The sequence below is a fragment of the Pseudorca crassidens genome, chromosome 18 (assembly GCF_039906515.1).
Source record: "Pseudorca crassidens isolate mPseCra1 chromosome 18, mPseCra1.hap1, whole genome shotgun sequence".
Lineage (NCBI taxonomy): Eukaryota > Metazoa > Chordata > Mammalia > Artiodactyla > Delphinidae > Pseudorca > Pseudorca crassidens.
The window spans coordinates 29,406,596-29,414,880 of record NC_090313.1 but is presented as its reverse complement, the minus strand read 5'-3'; the positions used below and the strand labels follow the sequence as shown (position 1 = coordinate 29,414,880).

Genomic DNA, 8,285 nt, shown 5'->3' with positions numbered 1-8,285 from the left:
CTGGGTTTTCTTAAAGTTAGAACCGTCCTTAGGTGCAAAATCATAACTTGAATCATGCACCTTCCCTCCCTCAAAAATAAAAAGAAAGTAATTTTTCATCCAAACATAGATGTCTTTTCAAGGATCTGACCCATGTGTAAGAGACTAGAAGGCAGTGAAGCCCAGGCAGCCCTCCACAAAACTGAGCTAGGAAGCCGTGTGTAAGATGATAGCAAGATTCAACGCGGGAAGATGCCACTGTTCTTCGTTAGGGCCTGGCTCTCTGATCATCAGGTCACAAGGAACAAAGTCTCTAGCAACATAATAATGTGTACCTGCACTGCAACATTTTTTAGGTTCCTCCGTGACTGGCTGCTGAAGGACAATAGGAAGACAGCCTGTGATAATTATAAGAGGAAGAAGATAATTATAAGAGAGGACCTTGCTGAAGAGCAAGAGCCCCCTTGACCTCTTTTTCCTTTATCACAGCACGTTATCACCTCCTAACATATTACATATTGTATGTCTGTTATGTAATGTCCCAAGCCCATTTATTGAAAGCTAGGTTAACAATAAATGATCAGCAAAACACATTAAACCAAATCAGCAAACATAACTAGTATATATTACATCACATTAAAATTTTCACACTCTAATTGTAGTCCCCTTTTAATTCCTCATTACAGTCTATCCTCTCCCTAAAGAAGGCAAGCATGGGATCTTGGCACACCTTGCCTATCTAACGCTTCCTTTTCTTTTCTGTTTTTGTTATTGAAAGATTTTATTTCACATTTTTGAAAAAAGAAACTTGTGCTTATTTTAAAATCATTCAATACCTATTTAAGTTTTCCCGTTGTGTTAGTCAATATCAGTCTGGAGGGAAGGGAGAGGGTGGCGGTGGAGTAGTGTGGTCCAACAGCGAAGAATATTTTGTTACCAACCCTGTTGGACAGGGTTGCCAGAATTGCCAGTGCAGAGATTACGAAAATTTTTCTTGTATGATAATGAAAATACCATATATATCAGTATTTGTGAAAAACATCTATGCTAACTCTTAGAGTGAAATTCATAATTTTAAATATAGTTACTCAGAAACAAGTACAATTCAACAAAAGCCAAATATTTAACTCAATAAATCACAAGAAAAAGCAACAGAAAAAATCCAAAGCATCAAGGATAGTATAATGTTGTTTACAACGTGGCTACCACCTGTTCTTCCCTTGCGTATGGTCAAATGCTGCTTCTCACATTAAGAGATGAAGTCCAGGGAATTCCCTGGCGGTCCGGTGGTTAGGACTCTGCGCTTACACTGCAGAGGGTGTGGGTTCGATCCCTGGTTGGGGAACTAAGATCCTGCAAGCCACATGGCACGGCCAAAAAAAAAAGGAGAGATGAAGTCCAGTTCCCTTGCCCTTGAACCTGGGCTTGCCCTGGTGATTTGTTTCACCAGTAGCATGAGGCAGAAGTGACATTTTAAAACTTCTGAGGCTAAGTCTTAAGAAACCTTACAGCTTTGATTTGGGTCTCTTGGGATGCTTACTCTTCAGACAGTGTGCCAGAAGAACCAGTCACCATACCAGAAGAAAACGAAGCAGCACAGTGCAATGCTCAGTGAACTCCAAGAGACAATGATAAATACCCGTTTCAGTCCAGTAAGGCATTAAGTGGTTTGTCACGCAGTCGTAGATAACTGGAAGAGAATTAAATAATAAAGACAAGGACAGGAATCAACAAAATAGGAAAAAAATAATAGAGAAGATTATCAAAAACAAAAGCTGGTTCAAATAAAAGTGAATAAGGTAGATACAGCTCTAGTCAGATTGATTAGGAAAAAGTTGCAAATTAACAAAATACAAAATTTTTTGAAGGGGGAACAAATATAGCCACCATAGGTATTTAAAACAATAAAAGTATGTTGTAAATAATTATTAGCTAATAAAATTGAAAGCCTAGATAAAACAAGTAAGTCCTAGAAAAATATAAAATGCCAAAATTGGCAGGAAGAAGTAGAGAATTTGAAGAGATCAATAAACATTGATGTAATTGGCAAAGCCCTTTCCTCCCAAATAACCCTAGACCCGGAGGGAATTATAAGTGAGCCCTACCAGACTCCCAAGTAAGAGTTAATCCTTTCTTCTACAAGTTGTTTGAGAAAAAGGTTGAAGAAGAAAAGCTGCCCAGGTCATTTTATGAAGCTAGTATAATCATCGCTCCCAAACCAAATATGGAAAAGAAAGGAAAACCGAAGCCCCATTTCTCTTATGAAAATAGGTGCAAAAATTCAAAAAGAAATATTAGGTAATCAAATTCAACAATGTACTACCAAAACCAAAAAATAAACAAAACCAGGACAAAACAGTGACAATAACACTCCGGAGCCCCTTGACCTCTTTTTCCTTTATCACAGCACGTTATCACCTCCTAGCATATTACATATTGTATGTCTGTTATGTAATGTCCCAACTCGGATATAATAAGCACCATGAAAACCTGAGTCTTAGTTTGGTTTGTTTGCAGATCCTAGGCTCCCGGAACAGTTCCTGGCTCGGTAAGTGTTTCTCTGAAGAGTGAAAGAACATGACAGGATGGGGCTTCTGTTTGTATTACATGGTGTAGTGTCCCGGATTTGAGCCATGTTGCAACTAAAATAAATCCGTCGTGGGGAGTACATGGGCAGATAGATGTTGCGGGAGAGGGAGAATCCTAAAAGGTAAATGGGGATAAGCAAGTTTGATTATGGACCAGAGGCTCCAAATCGTACAAGGAACCCTGTGCTTTTGTGATTCACCAGTATCACAAGTCCCACAAGGAACGGGGAGCCCCCTCACAGAAAACAGGAAATCTGTTAATAGAACAGGAGAAAGAAACTCTAACTATCGTGGTCCTCCTTCCTCCTCCACTGTCTACAAGGTGCTTGGTGTAACAGAGGAGGAAAGGGACAAGGTCTGTGTCTTTCTATAGCTGTCTAAAGGGATAACATCCACCAATGAAACAGAAAACACTTGTACAGTGATGTATTAATAAGTTCCTAATAAGGTAGTATACAAGAGTGCTGAGGGCACGAGATGCAGAGTAGAATAGGGATAGGTGGGCAGAGCTCATTCATTGATCAAGGTCAGTTTTGAATCGAATCTCAAAGAAAATAATGGAATTAAAGAGAAGAGAGGCAGGCAGTCTATCCAACTGGCAAGGGAAGCACAAGGCCAGGATTTGGTAAGATTATAGAATCATAATTAGAAGGTCATTGTGTTCAACTACTGCCCAAGACTGAAATCTGTAGTGAACACTTAGTTGTCGCCTAGTAGCTCTTTTGGGGAGAAGCCCCTCCCCATCTGCTTGGTTTTAGTAGTGGTTTCCTGTAGCACGGGAACCTAGGCCCCGTCCACAGTTGATTGGTCCAGAAATGGACACGTCATTCAAGTTAAGACAGTCCTCCCCGCTGGGAATTTGGAATTAATACGGAAGGAAAGAGAGTATTCCCTTCCTTGGGTGTTTGGACTGGGAACATACAGACACAGGGGTTATAGGTGGTCACTTTCTACCACATGGTCTGGAAAGCAGAGAGGCGTGGTCTGCAGTGAGAAGGAAGGAGAGCAAGATGGATGCAGAGAGAGGACCTAGAGGAGAGACGAAACCACAGCCCGAGCGCTGGTCCTACCCTGTTCTCAAGACCCGGCGGTATCCCAGCGATTGCCTTTTTTCTGGCTTGCTGAAGTTACTCTGCATTTGTTTTCTTTTGCTTGCAACCAAAACTCCTTACCAGTGCAAACTTGACCTGGAAAGGCTCCTCCTTAGTTCTTCAATGTTTCCCTTTAACTGAAGGGCGATCATGGAATTTGTTCCCGCTGTGTCCTGTGTCTGGGAGTGGGGCTAGGGGTGGCATCTCTCCATAGCTGCCGTTAACCAAGCATGAGTCTGCCGAGTAACACAGGGGTGGCGGCTGGGGGTACACTCCTCTCGGATGGAGTTCTAGGAAAATGAGTGGGCCTGACGACTGCCTCTTTTTGCAGGATGTCCTGCCTTCCATGTGGGCAGCTCAGCCACAGATCTTGTATGAGAAAGATGCATGGAGTTCTCTTCTGAGGTCAGGTAGCTCTCCGAGGAGCAGTTGAGTTGGGGAGGGACAGAACCTTTAGCGTTAACGTAGTCATCCCTTTGAATCACACAAGGGACGGGCCTTGTAGATGTATGGTTTTATAAGGAGGATGCTCACAGGTTCTTTCCCACTCTTTGACCTCTTTTTCTCTTTCCCCAATTCCTCTCCTTTCTCTGAAGCTCTTTCCTTTCAGGTCCCCCAGTTTGGCATTTCCCCACAAGAGGAGGAACTCGCATCTCCTCAGGCCTTTCTGGGGTCCTGCAAACTTGAGAGCTGTAAGTCTCCACTGCTCAGTCGAAGCTGCTCCAGAGTGGGATGGAGAAGGTCTGGCACCTGGGTCGGGGGCTTAGGTTTTGATCCTTGTTCTGCCTTTACGGGATATGCAAGCGTGGACAAGTTACTGAATTTCTTTGTGCTTCAGTTTCCTCATCTGTAAAATGGAATAATAATAATAATAATGTTATTATTTTATATCTACCACAGAGTTGCCATTAGAATTGAATGAGTTAACGGTACGTGAAGCACGTCTGTCAGTCGCAGGCACATAGTCAACGCCCAGTGAGTGTTAGCTACATTGCTCTTATTATCACCACTCCAACTCCGCACATGAGGACACTCCCGCCTCTGTGGCGTCTTACCTCAGCAACCCCACTTCTCTCCTCTGAGTTACGCCAGCATACCTCTCCCTCTCAGGCATATTAGCCCAATGAAACTACTTCATTTTAGGCTGTCTCTTGGAATTTTAACTCTATCTAGGACTAGACTGTAGACTCCTCAAAGGAAAGAAGTCTGTTTTAAGAACCTGTGACAAGAACCTTTATCAACTCTTCCTGAGACTTCTCCAAGGGCAGTGTCTTTCAGACCACCTAACCTGCTTCTTACGTTACCTTCCTAAAGCCCCTGTCTTTTTCTCAAAAAAATCCAAAGATGCGTGATAAAATCCAAACAGTTGAGAAGGAGATTCTAGGCCAGGATAGTTCATTTAGAAATATATGCAAGCCATATACATATAACTTAAAATTTCTAGACTCCACATTTTAAAAAAGCTAAAAAGGAATAGGTGAAATTAATTTTAATATTAAATATTTTATTTAACTCAGTATATCCAAAATATCACCAGTTCAATATGTAAGCAATTTAAAAAATTACTGAGATATCTTAAATACTTTGTCTTTTGATACCAAGTCTTTACAAAGCCTTGGGCTAGTTATTTAACCTCTGTGAGACTGGAATTGCCCCATCTGCAAAGGGAAAATAAGAGTTAATAGGTTTGTGGGAAGATGAAAATGTCATAATGCATGTGAAGCCCATTGTGTTTGTTTCTTATTACCTCAGACTTAGTGGCTTGAAATAACACAACTTTATTATTGCACAGTTCAGGGGGTCAGAAGTCCAAATGGGCTCCAGTCAAGGTGATGGCAGAGCTGCATTCCTTCTGGAGGCTCTGCGTGAAAATGTTTCCTTGTCTTTTCCAGCTTCTAGAGGCTGCCTGCATTCCCTGGTTGCTGGCCCCTTCCTCCGTCTTCAAAGCCAACAGTGTAGGGTCTTCAAGTCTCTCTCTCTGAGCTCTGCTTCTGTCACCACATCTCCTTCTTTGACTTTGACCTTCTTGCCTCCTGTTTCCCATGTTAGGACTCTTGTGATCCCATCGGGCCCACCAGGTTAATCCAGGAAAATCTCCCCATCTCAAAGTCTGTACCCTTAATTACATCTGCAAAGTCCCTTTCACCATATAAGGTGACATAATTACACCCGCTGGGCATTAGGATGTGGCCATATTTGGGGGGCTGTTATTCTGCCTACCATACCCAGGCATTACACAGAGATCGGCCACTGTAAGCCCTCAACAAATGCTCTCTCTTATTTTTAGAAAACTTTGATTATAGTTCTTAATAACATTGTGTTACTTACATGGTTCTGTATTTGTGTTCTGTGGCCGTCTCATCCGTAGCACCTGGCCCAGTGCTGCATGTATTTACTAACTTGTACAGTTCACTTCTCAGGCAACTTCTGTGTGTAACTCATGGTTACTAAGCAAGTGGGAACACAGTTCCCATCCTTGTGAGCATGTACTGTCAAGTGGAAATAGAACAGGTGCTCAACTATTTATTAAATGAATTGATGAAGCAAAACAGCTTACTTCCACTTTGGAGGAACACACCAACACCTTAGTTTTCACCACACTCTCTCCCTGGAATGCCTTTTTCACTTGTGCCTCTCAAAACTTATCCGTCCTGCAAGACTGGGCTGAAATACCAGCTTTGTTCTTTTTGGGGAAATGGACATTGTAAGTCCTAACCGAACATGTTTCTTGTCCTGCTTTGTTAACTAACATATTGTGAAGTTGATGGCCTTCTCCCTAGAGACTATGTAAGACTGTGTAACCATAGTTTATGCAGTCACTTACTGGACGCTCTCCTCCAACCTCGGCTTTGATTTTGTTTCATAATTTTTCTTCACTGTAACTCCCTCCAGTACTTTTATAGCCTATGCATTTTTTTTCTTAGCTCCCTTATGTCGCTTGTGAAATGAAGCAGCCGTTAAGTCAGTCATTTAAAACTTATTATCCTGTTTCACTCAGCCAAGTCCTCTATGCCAAGATAAAGTTAGAAGTGCAAGAAATCTGTTGGGAGTGGTGCCTCTGAAAGAGCCAGGTGTGAGGGGGCAGGAGTGGGCGAGGGAGCGTTCAGACTGCCACGCAGGTTTGGCATCTACCCCAGGACAGGGGGAAGGAGTGCTGGGCAGGAAAAGGCTCTGACTGCAGCACAGCTCCAAGGAACCTCTCTCGGCTGGGCTAGCCCGCGTCCTGGTGTACAGATGGCCCACAAAGGAGCGCTTCTTTGGGCAGACATGGCCAGGCCCTGGTACCCTGCCATGCTCTGTCACTGGCCAGGGCTGCAGGGGAAGAGTGTGGCTTTGGATCAAGTGCCGTGGCGGATCCCCTAGGTGGGGCGGGTGCAGGCTGGCAGCTGACCCCTTGCCCACACCCGCCATGAAGAAGGTGGGCGCCGGGTCCCTCTGGATCTACCCTGCACAGTCCTTGAGGCAAAGCCTGTCTTGTTCCCTTGGCAATCTTGCCCATATTACTGGTGTCCAGTTTCCATTTCATGAGTTACATCTTTTCATAGGACCAGTTGGTAATGTAATAGTAATAGCATGATGGGGTAGGAAGAACTTGGGTTTGAGACACAGAAAGATCTGGATTCACATCGCAGGTTTTTTCCAGCCAAATCTGTATTAGATCAGCTGGCATCTAATGCAAGTTCTTTAACTTCTTTAAGCAGCTGAAATGAGATTAAAGTCATCTGCTGAAATGAGATTAATAACTGTTTTACCTACTGAGTTGTCTGCCTAGCAGCTCTTTTGGGGGAAGCAACAGAGTTGCTGGGAGGATTAAATAAAATGCTTATAATTCAGTGGCAGCTGTTGAGGAGGCGTTGAATAAATGTTCTTCTCTTCTTTACTCTTCACTTTCAAATAATGCTTTACGTGAGATAAAGCACTTTTGTAAATGCTTCCTCAACTGATTTAGATTAGGTATTATTATTTCCAAGAAGTTGTGACCGAAAGGAATTAGTGGCTGACTCAAGGTCACACAGCCAAAACCGAGGCAGAATCAGGGCTTGAACCCAAGTCCCCAGGCGTCTGTTTCAGCACCGTTTATGTACTGTTGGCAGTTTTCAGGAAAACAAGAGGCGGTGTTCCATCTGTCAGAAACATGTGTGGCTAGGTACTGGTGGAATTCAGTGACAAAGTGGCCAGGGAGAAATGTTGGGCTGAAAAAGAAGGTGAATAAGTAATTGTTATATATGAGAAGTTAACAGTGAACTGTGTATATTTTTCAAATATGCTTACTGATGGAGTAAGGAGGTTTTAGACCTAAACACACTGTCCAGAAAACTGCTTAAGAAAAATGGCTTTTTCCAGGCCTGAAAATATAACAGGAAAAGAGTTTGTTTCCAGATTCCCCGACACCTGCTCTCATGATTTTGCTTTCTGTTTCCTGCCTGGTGTCCTGCACAGCATTTGAAACCTTCGTGCACAGTATGCTTGAGCCAGAAGTATGCCAAAGCCATCTGCCTTCTGTGCTTTGTCAGAACGTATTTATCCATAAAATGCTTTTCTGGTTTTGAGATGCTTGGAATATGACTAAAAATAGCTTCCTCATAAACGAAGATAAGCTGGAGTCATTGTGAGAATGTGTTAGGAC

General features: G+C 42.9%; 1 long non-coding RNA gene across 3 annotated transcripts in view; it reads left to right on the top strand.

The window, feature by feature from the left end:
* The window catches only part of LOC137211193 (uncharacterized), a 29,613-nt gene that overhangs the window by 947 nt on the left and 20,381 nt on the right, over positions 1-8,285 (top strand). For 2 of the 3 annotated variants that reach the window (XR_010936942.1, XR_010936943.1), the window contains exon 2: positions 2,497-2,527. The exons of the other annotated variant lie outside the window; for it this stretch is intronic. This is a non-coding gene — a long non-coding RNA (uncharacterized lncRNA). The remainder of the gene's footprint in view (positions 1-2,496; positions 2,528-8,285) is intronic. 3 annotated transcript variants of the gene reach the window in all.